Raw genomic sequence first — 12,429 nt, 5'->3', positions numbered from 1 at the left:
GTCAGCCGTTGTTCAGCCACATAGCATCCTTTTCAGCCAATGTTAAGCCACACTGCATCCTTTTCAGCTATTGCTCACCCACATAGCATCCTTATCAGCCATTGTTTAGCCACATAGCGTCCTTGTCAGCCATTGTTCAGCCACATAACATCCTTGTCAGCCATTGTTCAACCACATAGCATCCTTGTCAGCCATTGCTCAGCCACAAAGCATCCTTGTCAGCCGTTGTTCAGCCACATAGCATCCTTTTTAGCCAATGTTAAGCCACACTGCATCCTTTTCAGCTATTGCTCACCCACATAGCATCCTTATCAGCCATTGTTTAGCCACATAGCGTCCTTGTCAGCCATTGTTCAGCCACATAGCATCCTTGTCAGCCATTGTTCAGCCACATAACATCCTTTTCAGCTATTGCTCACCCACATAGCATCCTTATCAGCCATAGTTCAGCCACATATCATCCTTGTCAGCCATTGTTCAACCAAATAGCATCCTTGTCAGCCATTGTTCAACCACATAGCATCCTTATCAGCCATAGTTCAGCCACACTGCATCCTTTTCAGCCATTGCTCAGCCACAAAGCATCCTTGTCAGCCGTTGTTCAGCCACATATAATCCTTTTCAGCCAGTTCAGCCACATATCCTTTTCAGCCATAGTTCAGCCACATAGCATCCTTTTCAGCCATTATTCAGCCACATAGCATCCTTTTCAGCCATTTTCAGCCACATAGCATCCTATTCAGTCATTGTTCAGCCACATTTCACAGTTTGCCTTTCTATTTAGACAAAAACATATGTATGCTAACACCTTTAATATACTACAATTATAATTTGACTGTCAATGCCAATCAGTGAAACACATGTGCACTTGAAATCCATCTATTACTGCACCAAACTACTTTTCTGCTGAATCTGTTTTATTGATGAATATCCTCAAAGATAATATGGTAATGCTTCATTTTATACATTGAGCACCAACTTGCACTGTCAGAAATTTTCAATGGAATAATCATTCAGGTGCCCAACCCAATGAGATAGATTCTGCAATTATTGTATGAAATGTAAGTTTTCTGAACTATTTTTTAATTATTTTTACAAGTCTGACAAATTACTCACTTTTTGTTTTGTTTTGACAAAAATGCAAAAATGGGTGTGTTATGTACCTGTGTGTTTGCACTTGTTTTTATTCTGATGGCCAAACAACATTTCTGTGTCCACCCGGTTATGTCCTGTGTGGCTAAGTGCAGCCAGTAATTGAAGTAAGCCTCATTCCCATTGAAGTTAGTTACAAACCAATTTAAGAGAGAGATTTGTTGCACAGAGAACATCATAATCTTTATTATAATTACATGTTATGAGCAAACCACTTGTCTTTATGGTTAAATGTGAAATAAAAGAATTAGTTTTGTTTCATGAGGCAGTCATTTTCTCATCAGCCAAATGTTCAGACTAATGGTTATTATACATTGTGGCCTGGTGCTGGCCTGGTGCTGGCATTATCTCAGTAAAATATCACCTGACCAGCTCCTTCTGTTGCTCCTCAGTTTGATGATCTTACGATGAACACCCAGACACAACCTGTACTGTTAATCGAATCCTAGCTACCACTTCCAATGTTTTGTCAGTTTGTAGTGTTTTTGCGGGAGGCAGTGAGGTTGAAAATTAACAGTGTTAGCCCTGGTGTATGCATGATTAGCAGATCACTCACCAGTTAACACCATGCAATATATCTATATTTAGTGGGGTCTCAATACAATACAGTTAACTCATCCACCCCTGGAGACACATTTGAACTCTTCCAGTTCGAAGGTTGGAATAGTTCATTATAAATTTCAGGGGTGAACGAGTTAAACCCATATTCAGAGATGACCATCAGGAAGTCCATAAAGTCACCTGTTTATACAGGTACAGTAAATATGTAAATAGCTATAACAGGGAGTTGTACAAGTGGCCTCTCGATGGAAGTGAAAACCAGTTTGGGTACTGAATACCGAAAATATTTGCCCAGTCAAATTTTAGCCTTTCTTACACAAAATCAATTTTTATACTGTATACTGGGAAATGTTCACCCAGTCAAACTTTTGCCATTCACGCACAGTCATTTGCCACTCGATGTTAATTTCGCCCTTCACATTTTATTACTATGTATATTGTGTTGTTTACTTTATAGTTATACTTATTTTTAGGACATAAAACACAAACAAACCAAAAGATTACTTATATTCACTGTAATGATCAATTTCTCCTCGATCACGGAGGGCGAAAAAAGGTGTAAATTAAACAGCAGCGATAATGCTAGGATACTATACCTTCAGGAAGTCTGTTGAGTGGTCTCTTACTGCAAGTGGTCTCTTAATACAGGTCTATTTAAGATGAAAATAACTGCATTGGGAACATTTAAAAGTGGTTTCTTTTAATAGAGATGGTCTCTCAACAAAATTAAAAAAAAAAGATTTTTACCACAATTATGAAACAAGTTATATAACTTATGTTAATCACTCCTGTTGGCCCAGATGTTAGCGCACAGGTTTTTTTTTAGGGTTTTAATACAAGTCTCTTTAAGATGGAAATAACTGCATTGAGAACATTTTAAAGTGGTTTCTTGTAATAGAGGTGGTCTCTCAACAATTTTTTTTTTTTTTTTTTTTACAACAATTATGAAACAAGTTATATAACTTATGTTAATCACTCTTGTTGGCCCAGATGTTAGCGTGCGGGGGTTTTAAGGTGGGAGGAAACCGGAGTACCCAGAGAAAACCCATGTGGTGGGGCAGGTGACCTCATACCTTTTCACATCCAATTGGGGAATCGAACCCTGGTCGCATTGGTGAAAGGCGAGTGTGTTATCCACTGCACCACCCAACAAGATTTGACTACATATATGTATATATTGTTATGAGGTCTATAAGATGTCATACATATATGTATATATTGTTATGAGGTCTATAAGATGTCATTAATACCAATGCTTCACCTTCAGATTTTGTCCATTTATTATTTTATAATCTAATAACACACATCTATGTGTAAAACACACATCAATTCCAGTAATGACTTGATTCATATTTGTAAAATATTGCCTGAAAAATTTCCCACGTCATAAAAATGTGTCTGGTATTTCCCCAGCTATATATAGCCTTGTGTTAATGTCTCACCTTTAATAATAGTAGCCATTACTTGGAAATTACATGAATTTCATAAAAATACATTACAGTATATTAAGATATGCATTTAAAGTTTGCAAGCTGCAGTCAATACTAAACATTTGGCATTAAAACAGTGTCTCACATTCACCTTCCTATACCTTAATATATATTGATTTTCCTATATAATTCCCTAAGCTTATAATATGGCCTTAATAGTCGCTTGTGTGTAAATACATGTGTTGCCCCACCTCTTAACATTGTCTACTTTCCTCACCTCTTCTAAAATGGCCCCATCTCTCAAATTCATTTTACTGATTTTGCCCCACCTCTAAACATTGTACATTCTTCAATGACCTCAGCTATTAATAGGATGTAGAACAAAATAATACCAAAACCATCTAAACATTTTCTGCTTTCCTCAGGCTCTTCTAAAACAATCTTCTCTCTAAAACTGATTTTAGAGATATTTTCCAACTCTTAACATTGTCCACTACTCACTCACAGCACCACCTCAAATGACTCTAATATTGCTATGTGTCTGATATTACCCAGCCTCTTTACTATCCCCCTCTGTCCTACCTCAAATAACTGTAATATTGCTATGTGATATTACTCAGCCTCTTTACTATCCCTCTCTGCCCCACCTCAAATGACTGTAATATTGCTATGTGTCTGATATTACCGAGCCTCTTTACTATCCCTCTTTGCCCCACCTCAAATGCCTCTAATATTGCTATGTGTCTGATATTACCCAGCCTCTTTACTATCCCTCTCTGCCCCACCTCAAATGACTCCAATATTGCTATGTGTCTGATATTACTCAGCCGCTTTACTATCCCTCTCTGCCCCACCTCAAATGCCTCTAATATTGCTATGTGTCTGATATTACCCAGCCTCTTTACTATCCCTCTCTGCCCCACCTCAAATGCCTCTAATATTGCTATGTGTCTGATATTCCCCAGCCTCTTTACTATCCCTCTTTGCCCCACCTCAAATGCCTCTAATATTGCTATGTGTCTGATATTCCCCAGCCACTTGACTATCCCTCTCTGCCCCACCTCAAATGACTCCAATATTGCTATGTGTCTGATATTACTCAGCCGCTTTACTATCCCTCTCTGCCCCACCTCAAATGACTCCAATATTGCTATGTGTCTGATATTACTCAGCCTCTTTACTATCCCCCTCTGCCCCACCTCAAATGACTCTAATATTGCTATGTGATGTTACTCAGCCTCTTTACTATCCCTCTCTGCCCCACCACAAATGACTCTAATATTGCTATGTGATGTTACTCTGCCTCTTTACTATCCCCCTCTGCCCCACCTCAAATGACTGTAATATTGCTATATATGTGTCTGATATTACCCAGCCTCTTTACTATCCCCCTCTGCCCCACCTCAAATGACTCTTATATTGCTATGTGATGTTACTCAGCCTCTTTACTATCCCTCTCTGCCCCACCACAAATGACTCTAATATTGCTATGTGATGTTACTCTGCCTCTTAACTATCCCCCTCTGCCCCACCTCAAATGACTCTAATATTGCTATGTGATGTTACTCAGCCTCTTTACTATCCCTCTCTGCCCCACCACAAATGACTCTAATATTGTTATGTGATGTTACTCTGCCTCTTAACTATCCCCCTCTGCCCCAACTCAAATGACTGTAATATTGCTATATATGTGTCTGATACTACCCAGCCTCTTTACTATCCCCCTCTGTTATCCCTCCTCCACTCATATTTCTGAATTACTTGCTGATTTACATACCAAGCTCATCATGCTAACTGCATGCCTCTCCAGGTATAGATACTGGAGCACAGCATTTCGTAATCGGCTAGGGGAGGGAGCGGGGGCACACCGTCAGTACAGAGTGGCAACAGTGGCACAGGCTGCAGTGTGGCAATAGACTAGTGGCGGTGGTGGTGGTAATGGTGGTGACTTGTGGTGGCATTATTTCAGATGGTGGCAGGAAGTTAAGTGGTGCCAAGGAAATAAAGTGGTGTCAAGGAAGATATTTAGAGAATCAATTGATTTAGTGATTTAAAGAAAAATAAATCTGCAGCTTTCAAAACAGGTGATAAGTTGGAAAAGAGGATTTATTTTCGAAATCAAGACACTCAGTTGGAATTACAGGAGATGATAATTGTTCTGGGATGTGAAAGATAAAATATCATTGTTTCATGGACCAAGGCACGCGGTCATTGATGCTCGGATTTGTATGTGAAAAATTATACAGTCGACAAGAAATATGTTAAATACTGGTAACTTTTGTCATACTGCTCTTTAAGTGCAATTCACCAGTAAGGTTTATTATATAAGCGCTTGGTGTTAAACTATCAGTTTAAAGAATATTTATAACACATTGTGTATCCATAAATATTTTTGAACGTTTTAAATGGAAAATTGTTTTTTTTAAAGATATTTATCTTGAAAATAAATATGATATAAACATCTAACAGTTTTACAAAAACCTGAAGGCACATTTATATAAAGGATTCAGTTTTACAAGCTGTTTAATTTAAACTTTAGAGTTGTTGTTCCAAAAAGGTGTTGATATTTCAGTATTTATAACAGCTTTTGTGAAGGGAGACAGCATTGATACATTGCTATGTATTGTGTATTGGCAGAGCTGTCTCATATTGACAAAAATGGTACGAGTTCCTTAAGCCCAATGATGTAGTACTCACTAAAGGGAAGACTGTTTTAGGACTACCACAGCCTGTTTCTACCTGTCAATAGTTTGTTGATGCCTTTTTGATGATTTTGTAATTTCTTGTCTTAAAATATGAAACAAGTCCCCGCAATTTGACCCTGTTTATCTTGTGTCATTGTTGTGTTGAGTTTCGTACCCCAGTTGAAGTTGTCGTGAGTTCTTAAAGGTGGAGATAAAAATGGAGTTTACAGGATGGAAGTTTTAAACTGATAATGAACAAGATATCAACTGCTCGAGATTCTGAGGAAGTTCAACTTGCAGACTGACATCAGAGATAAAGACGTGGGATCAAGTTTTGATATGATAACCCACAGACACAATCATCTGCCTAACGTACATAGACAAAAAGTCTGTCGTGTTAACATTTTGTGACAGTAAATTACAACAACATTGATTCTTGGACATTCCTGAATATCCTGTTGATTTGCTGGAGAGTCCGAGGCCTGGCCAAGATTGGAATAGATATATTTTATGTATCCTTTACTTGGACAGTGTACTCTGGGAAGATGTGAATGATGCATGCATGTTAATCATTGTAGATTGTATTAATGAAGGTTAGTAACATTATTGTTGTAGTCTTATATTAGCACTTTCACCACTGTAGATTATGATGGACACACCCATATCAATGTAAGGTAGAGTCTACTTAAGTTTCATAGGGGTGAAAGGGTTAGCTTACAAACTGTTGAGTTGTAAAATTATATAATGAAGCACTAGCTATTAAGAAGATTACTATCAAGAGTTTGTATCATAATTAAGCACAAGTTTTTATTAATAGTTTATTTTCAGTGAAACTGTCTAATCCGACATACTGAAAAGCACAACATATGTAATATAAACTTTATTTATTTTACAACAATTATGAAACAAGTTATTTCAACATATATTATAACTCTTGTTGGCCCGGATGTTAGCGAGCGGAGGGTATTAATGTCAAACCCCAGCCACCTTGGTGAAAGGCGAGAGTGTTGTCCACTGTGCCACCCGACCACCCTGTATTAGTTTGACTCGGTGACACATTCAATTGATTTTGAGCATTTATGTCAGAAGTAGTGAACTGAATTGTGATATCTATAAATTATCATATATAAGTCAGGTTAGACAGGAAAACTGATATACTGTTCTTATTTGATACCTTTAGTAACAAATTGGATTCCAGCATTAAATTATATATGTTGGTTTGAACAGGATATCAGAATACTCAGGCCGGGCTGATTACACAGTTTTCACTGTATTACCGAAAATGTCCTAGGTAGCTCAATCTGTTAGAGCAATTGTGTACGAACCTGAAGTTCAGGGTTTGAATCCTGGTCAGGCCCCACTGAGTTTTTACTCTCAGAACACTGCATGTTGTTCATCATGTTTTGTTTAAGTCCCGCTTTACAGAAATGATTTATCAAAGCTATAATCATGTCGAAAAAACCCCAGTTTCTAATACTTATTTAGAGTATCTGGCTTTGGTACGGCGCGGGGAACCTTAATTTTAACAAGTCAACCACATATATTCAGGTGTTATAGAACTGCTACTTGGCAGTTGGGTACACTGTTAGCGTTTAAAAACATTGTAGATTTATGACTTTTTTTGGGGATAAAATTCTCGTCAATTTAGAAATCAGCTTTAAAAAATGTTACTTCAATTAAATTGTTTTGATTAAGACATCAAATGCAGTCATAACTAAAAATACTTTTTTGATAAGTTTGCTGAATATGAAACATTAATTGCTGTATACATTGTATATGGATTAAGACAGATGAAACACTTGGTTTCCTTAACTAAATACCCAGTCTACTGAAGGATGGACCAGTAGTTGAGACGGATGAAGAATTCATCTACGTGTACCAGTGTTACCGGACAGTTTTTGATAGGAAGCTAACATCAATGTAAACGAGCTGAAGACCAGTAGGGTTTAACTGTGATACTAAAGAGTACTGATTCCTGCCTGTATATAAATGATACAGTACACCAGACAATGTACCTTCCTCAGTGAAGAAGAATAGCGCCAGGACTTCAGTTATACAGTACATGAACAGAATCAATTAAATTGACTCTTTGGTAGATTTCCACTCTGGCCCTATTGAATTGTTAAATAATTGATAGAAATCAATCAGGTTTCTATGAGGATAAAGCTGTGTCAGTAATTTGTGTTGAAGTTTGAGCTGAAAGTCTATTAGTCAGAGATTTGCCGGGTGGCAGTAATTTGTGATCTGCGCTTGTCAATGAGTGATGGTGATGTGTCAAAGGATGTCAAGGCAGTTCATTGTCTCGTAGAGGTGATTTGATTGGTCAATAGGAGGTCACATGGTAACGTTGGCATAAGTGTTATTGACGTGAGATATTTCTGTATTGTGTTATGTTTTTTTCACGAATTTTAAGTAATTCGATAAGTTTTGATTGATTATATGTGTTGATCATTTAAGGTAACTGTGTTAATGACACGATACATATTGCCTTAAACCTATAGATAGTATTAGCGTCATAAAACACTCAGAATCCTGCATTGTTTCTTTTGGAGATTTGGAATAGTCAGCTAATTATTGTGTGAAAATTGAATTGTAAAGTTAAATACACAATATCTTTGTTTGCTGAGACTTTTGACTCACGAGTTCGAACTGGTGAAATACCTTCAGGTCGAACATATGTTTCAAGAAAACAGCAATTTTTAAAATACAGTTTGTAAAATCAGTATCTAAAGTAATGACAACATGTTTAGAGTGTACCAGGTATTCTGCTGTGAGTTAGTGCACTGTTGAAAGGGTTGAGCAGACAATGGTGGCCTGATGGATGAACAACTACTTTTGGGAGAGCATCAGGCATTCAGGCCTGGGGCTAGTATGAAACTCTTTAGACAGCAACAGCACAAACGCTTTGGTCAGAAATGTCTTGAGAAGTCCAATCCCTTCAAGCAAACATTACCATCAGAATTTTTTTCCAAAAATAGGTGTGAGAAACAGGCTAAAAAAGATTATAAAGATTGTAAAAATGTTTATAATAATGTAAAAACTTCTTCTCATGAAAGACTTGTCAATAAATATCTAGTGTTTATTGAACACAAGGACAATTATACATCCAAACTAGACAGTTCTAATTCTGATAAAGTTTCTGATTCAAGTTTACCATGCAGCTCTCTTACTGAAAATACTATCATAACCAGTCCAAAAATAAAATTACAATCTAAAAAAGGTCAGGGCCCTAAGTTAAAATACACCTGCCCTGATAGTTCTCTGAGGGCAGAAAATAAAACAAAAGGTTTCCTTGGAAAATTGTTAAGATATTCATGTACAGGTCAAAATCAGAAGGATGTCAACTGTAAGAAACTTGTGAAAAAATCTGGTCAAGGTAAACGTAACATAAATGTAAATTATGATGACCGAGATGAACATGATTCTGACCTTGGTGGCTTTGACCTTGAAAAAGAGTCCAAAGGTCAAGACCTGTGGTCAGTGGTCTCCCCTGAGAGTTATGGTAGTGACAATTCAAGTTTGGAGGAGAAAGTTTATGATCAGGTGGAAAGAAAACTACAAACAAATCCAGAGCAAAATGACATTTGTGCTGACAAAAATGAGAGTGTCTTGGTCAGAAAAGGTCAAATGTCAAAGGTCAAACTTCAGGATTGTACCCATCAAAAGAATACCAAGAGGAAAAGTGGTTTCCATACTTGGATGCATAGAGGTCACTCTGAAAAAACATATGATGAAATCAGTTGTCCTGGCAAGCTAGGACAAGACAGGAGGCAAAGTCACAACCTTGAGACGAAGGTGATGAATAGGAAGGAGACGGCGACAGGTCAAGGTGTCCCCACTAAGGGGACGGTGTACAGACAGACATGTCTGCAGTCAGAAAACTTTCTCAGATCACCACCACGTTCAGACATACACAGCCAGAAGAGGCCTATGTCTGTAGAAGAACATGATTTTAGTAGCGATCACTATTGTATTGGTCTACAAAGGGAAGAAACTCTGGAGAAACAGAAACACCACAGCAGTATGTACAAGTGTATTGGACAAAGGGACAATCTTGCACCTTTATGTAACAACATTACCAGTAGAGAAAGTCACCAAGTGTGTGTGAAAAAAGGACTTTACAACAAAAATACTCAAACATCACCAGTCTATAAGAACAGGGGAGTTCCTGTGTGTAATGATAAGATAGGGGCTGTTCACCGATCTTCTTTAGACAGGCCAGTTATGGTGTGTGAACCAGACTATGAAGGAACTACAAGCAACAGGAGGGCACCATTGACCCACAAAAATCATGGTGAAACTTTGTGTGGTGTGAAGGAAGGACAAACAGTCAGTTATAGACACACAGAGAAAACATATGAAGTCGGCAATGAAGGCGATATATGGCGTGGTGATGTGAACTCTGCGGATTTTAAATGTGATGGCAGCAGGTCACAGAAACGTCTTCCCACTACACAGTACAATGGACATGATATGGAGACCAGGTTTTGGTGGTGTGGTTCTGATACCCCCAATGTACGAAAGGTTACGAGACTCACTTCCTCCACTTATGATCAGAAGTCTGGGCTAGATGTAAATCAAGGAACTGACAGTACAAATACATTTACTGGCCAGGAGTCAGGGCATACAGTAAAATATGGTATGGTTAATACCGGTCATGAACTGAGCCACAGAAATCAAGGTGCTCCCGCTGTTTACCATACCAACAGCTCAATAGACTCTGGGTACGATACCTCGTGCCACTTGAGGGATTCTGGGGAGCTGGTTGATGAAGGGATGTGGCAGCTTATGGGTGACTGCAGCCCCACCCTTAGCATGTACAAGAGTTATCAAAATCACCGTCGTCAAAGGCAATCATCCACAGGATCTGATGGTTTGAGTGACCAGGATACACTTAATGAGAGTTACTCCCCTTATACTCAGGAAAGAGATAAAGGATGTCTTGGTTCACCCTGTCAAACACCATACCATCACCAGCAAGGATGGCATACCCCTTGTTATACACCATACAACCACCAACAGGGCTGGCATACCCAAAGCCACACATCGAATCACCAACTAGATGGGTGGCATACTCAAAGTCACACACCAAACCAACAACAGGGGTGGCATACCCAAAGTCACACACCAAACCAACAACTAGAGGGGTGGCATACCCAAAGTCACACACCAAATCACCAACTAGAGGATTGGCATACCCAAAGTCACACACCAAACCACCAAAAAGGGGATTGGCATACCCAAAGTCACACACCAAACCACCAACAGGGGTGGCATACCCAAAGTCACACACCAAACCACCAAAAAGAGGATTGGCATACCCAAAGTCACACACCAAACCACCAACAGGGTTGGCATACCAAAAGTCACACACCAAACCACCAAAAGGGTTGGCATACCCAAAGTCACACACCAAACCACCAAGAGGGATGGCATACCTCAAGTCACACACCTAACCACCACCTTTGTCCTGACGATGTATGCAACCATCATACACACAGTCAATTTTGGATGCCTGAAAGCAACTTCCAATGTGCCCATAATCAGGAATCCAAGGAAATGACACAAATCACAAAATGTCATGATCTGAGCCAAGTATCCAAAGATAGCAAGCATATCCACACTGCAAGTCCATGCATAGGTCAAAGGTCACCTTACTTAGGTCAGAGGCCAAGGAGCTCTATTGGCAACAGTATGAGTAAGGATAATTGGAGTACCTTTTGTAGCAACAGGACAAATTTTGTGCCCTTGGTGGTTAATTCAATTACTCTACCACGGAAGCAAAACCTCAGAAAAACCGCAGACTACAACCTTGACAGACTGGATGTTATGAAATTACCTCATCAGCAACATTTTTATAGAAATGCTTCTGGGTGCGATTCACTCTGTACAACAAAGTTCCCAGCATTTCACTTTCCTGTTTGCAGTTATTGTAGCAGGAACTTTCGAACAGAGAGTCATGAAAGTTTTGGCTCCATGTTAAAGGTATACCTAGCATGTTAAGTTCTGCATGTCTGAAAAATGAATACAGATTCTTAATTGGAAAATGTTGTACAAACACTACAGGTTACACACTTTGACTTAAGTCCTAATGGGTACATTCGTGCTGTTGGGATAAGGTTAGTTGTGTCTGTATACATCATGCTGTGTTTGTCTCAATTAGATGTTGAGGTAACTTCATGTTAAATGTACATATCTGTTGAACAGAAAAATCTGTAAAAATTTTTTTAAGGGTGTATGCTACCAGAACGTGATTTTTTCTTTTTTTAGGTCACCTGAGCTAAAGCTCAGGTGACCTATTGCTATCCGTTTTCGTCCGTCGTCGTCCGTCGTCCGTCGTCCGTCGTCCGTTAACATTTTACATTTCAAACTTAAAGTCAAGTTCTGCTGGGCCGATTGAACTGAAAGTTGGTAGGAATGATCGCCTCATGGTCCTGACAAAGTGTTGTTATTTTTCGGGTCGATCAGAAATCCAATATGGCCGCCACGGCCGCCATTTTGAAAACCTATTTCAAACTTAAAGTCAAGTTCTGCTGGACCGATTGAACTGAAAGTTGGTAGGAATGATCGCCTCATGGTCCTGACAAAGTGTTGTTATTTTT

At 38.8% G+C, this 12,429-nt stretch overlaps 1 protein-coding gene across 6 annotated transcripts in view; it reads left to right on the top strand.

The window, feature by feature from the left end:
* Positions 1 to 12,429, top strand: part of LOC110443511 (dual specificity tyrosine-phosphorylation-regulated kinase 4-like) — a 143,163-nt gene that overhangs the window by 104,914 nt on the left and 25,820 nt on the right. The window lies entirely within an intron of this gene.

This window comes from Mizuhopecten yessoensis, unplaced genomic scaffold, assembly GCF_002113885.1.
Source record: "Mizuhopecten yessoensis strain PY_sf001 unplaced genomic scaffold, ASM211388v2 scaffold716349, whole genome shotgun sequence".
In the NCBI taxonomy this organism is placed as follows: Eukaryota; Metazoa; Mollusca; class Bivalvia; order Pectinida; family Pectinidae; genus Mizuhopecten; species Mizuhopecten yessoensis.
This window is presented reverse-complemented; position numbering and strand designations above follow the sequence as displayed.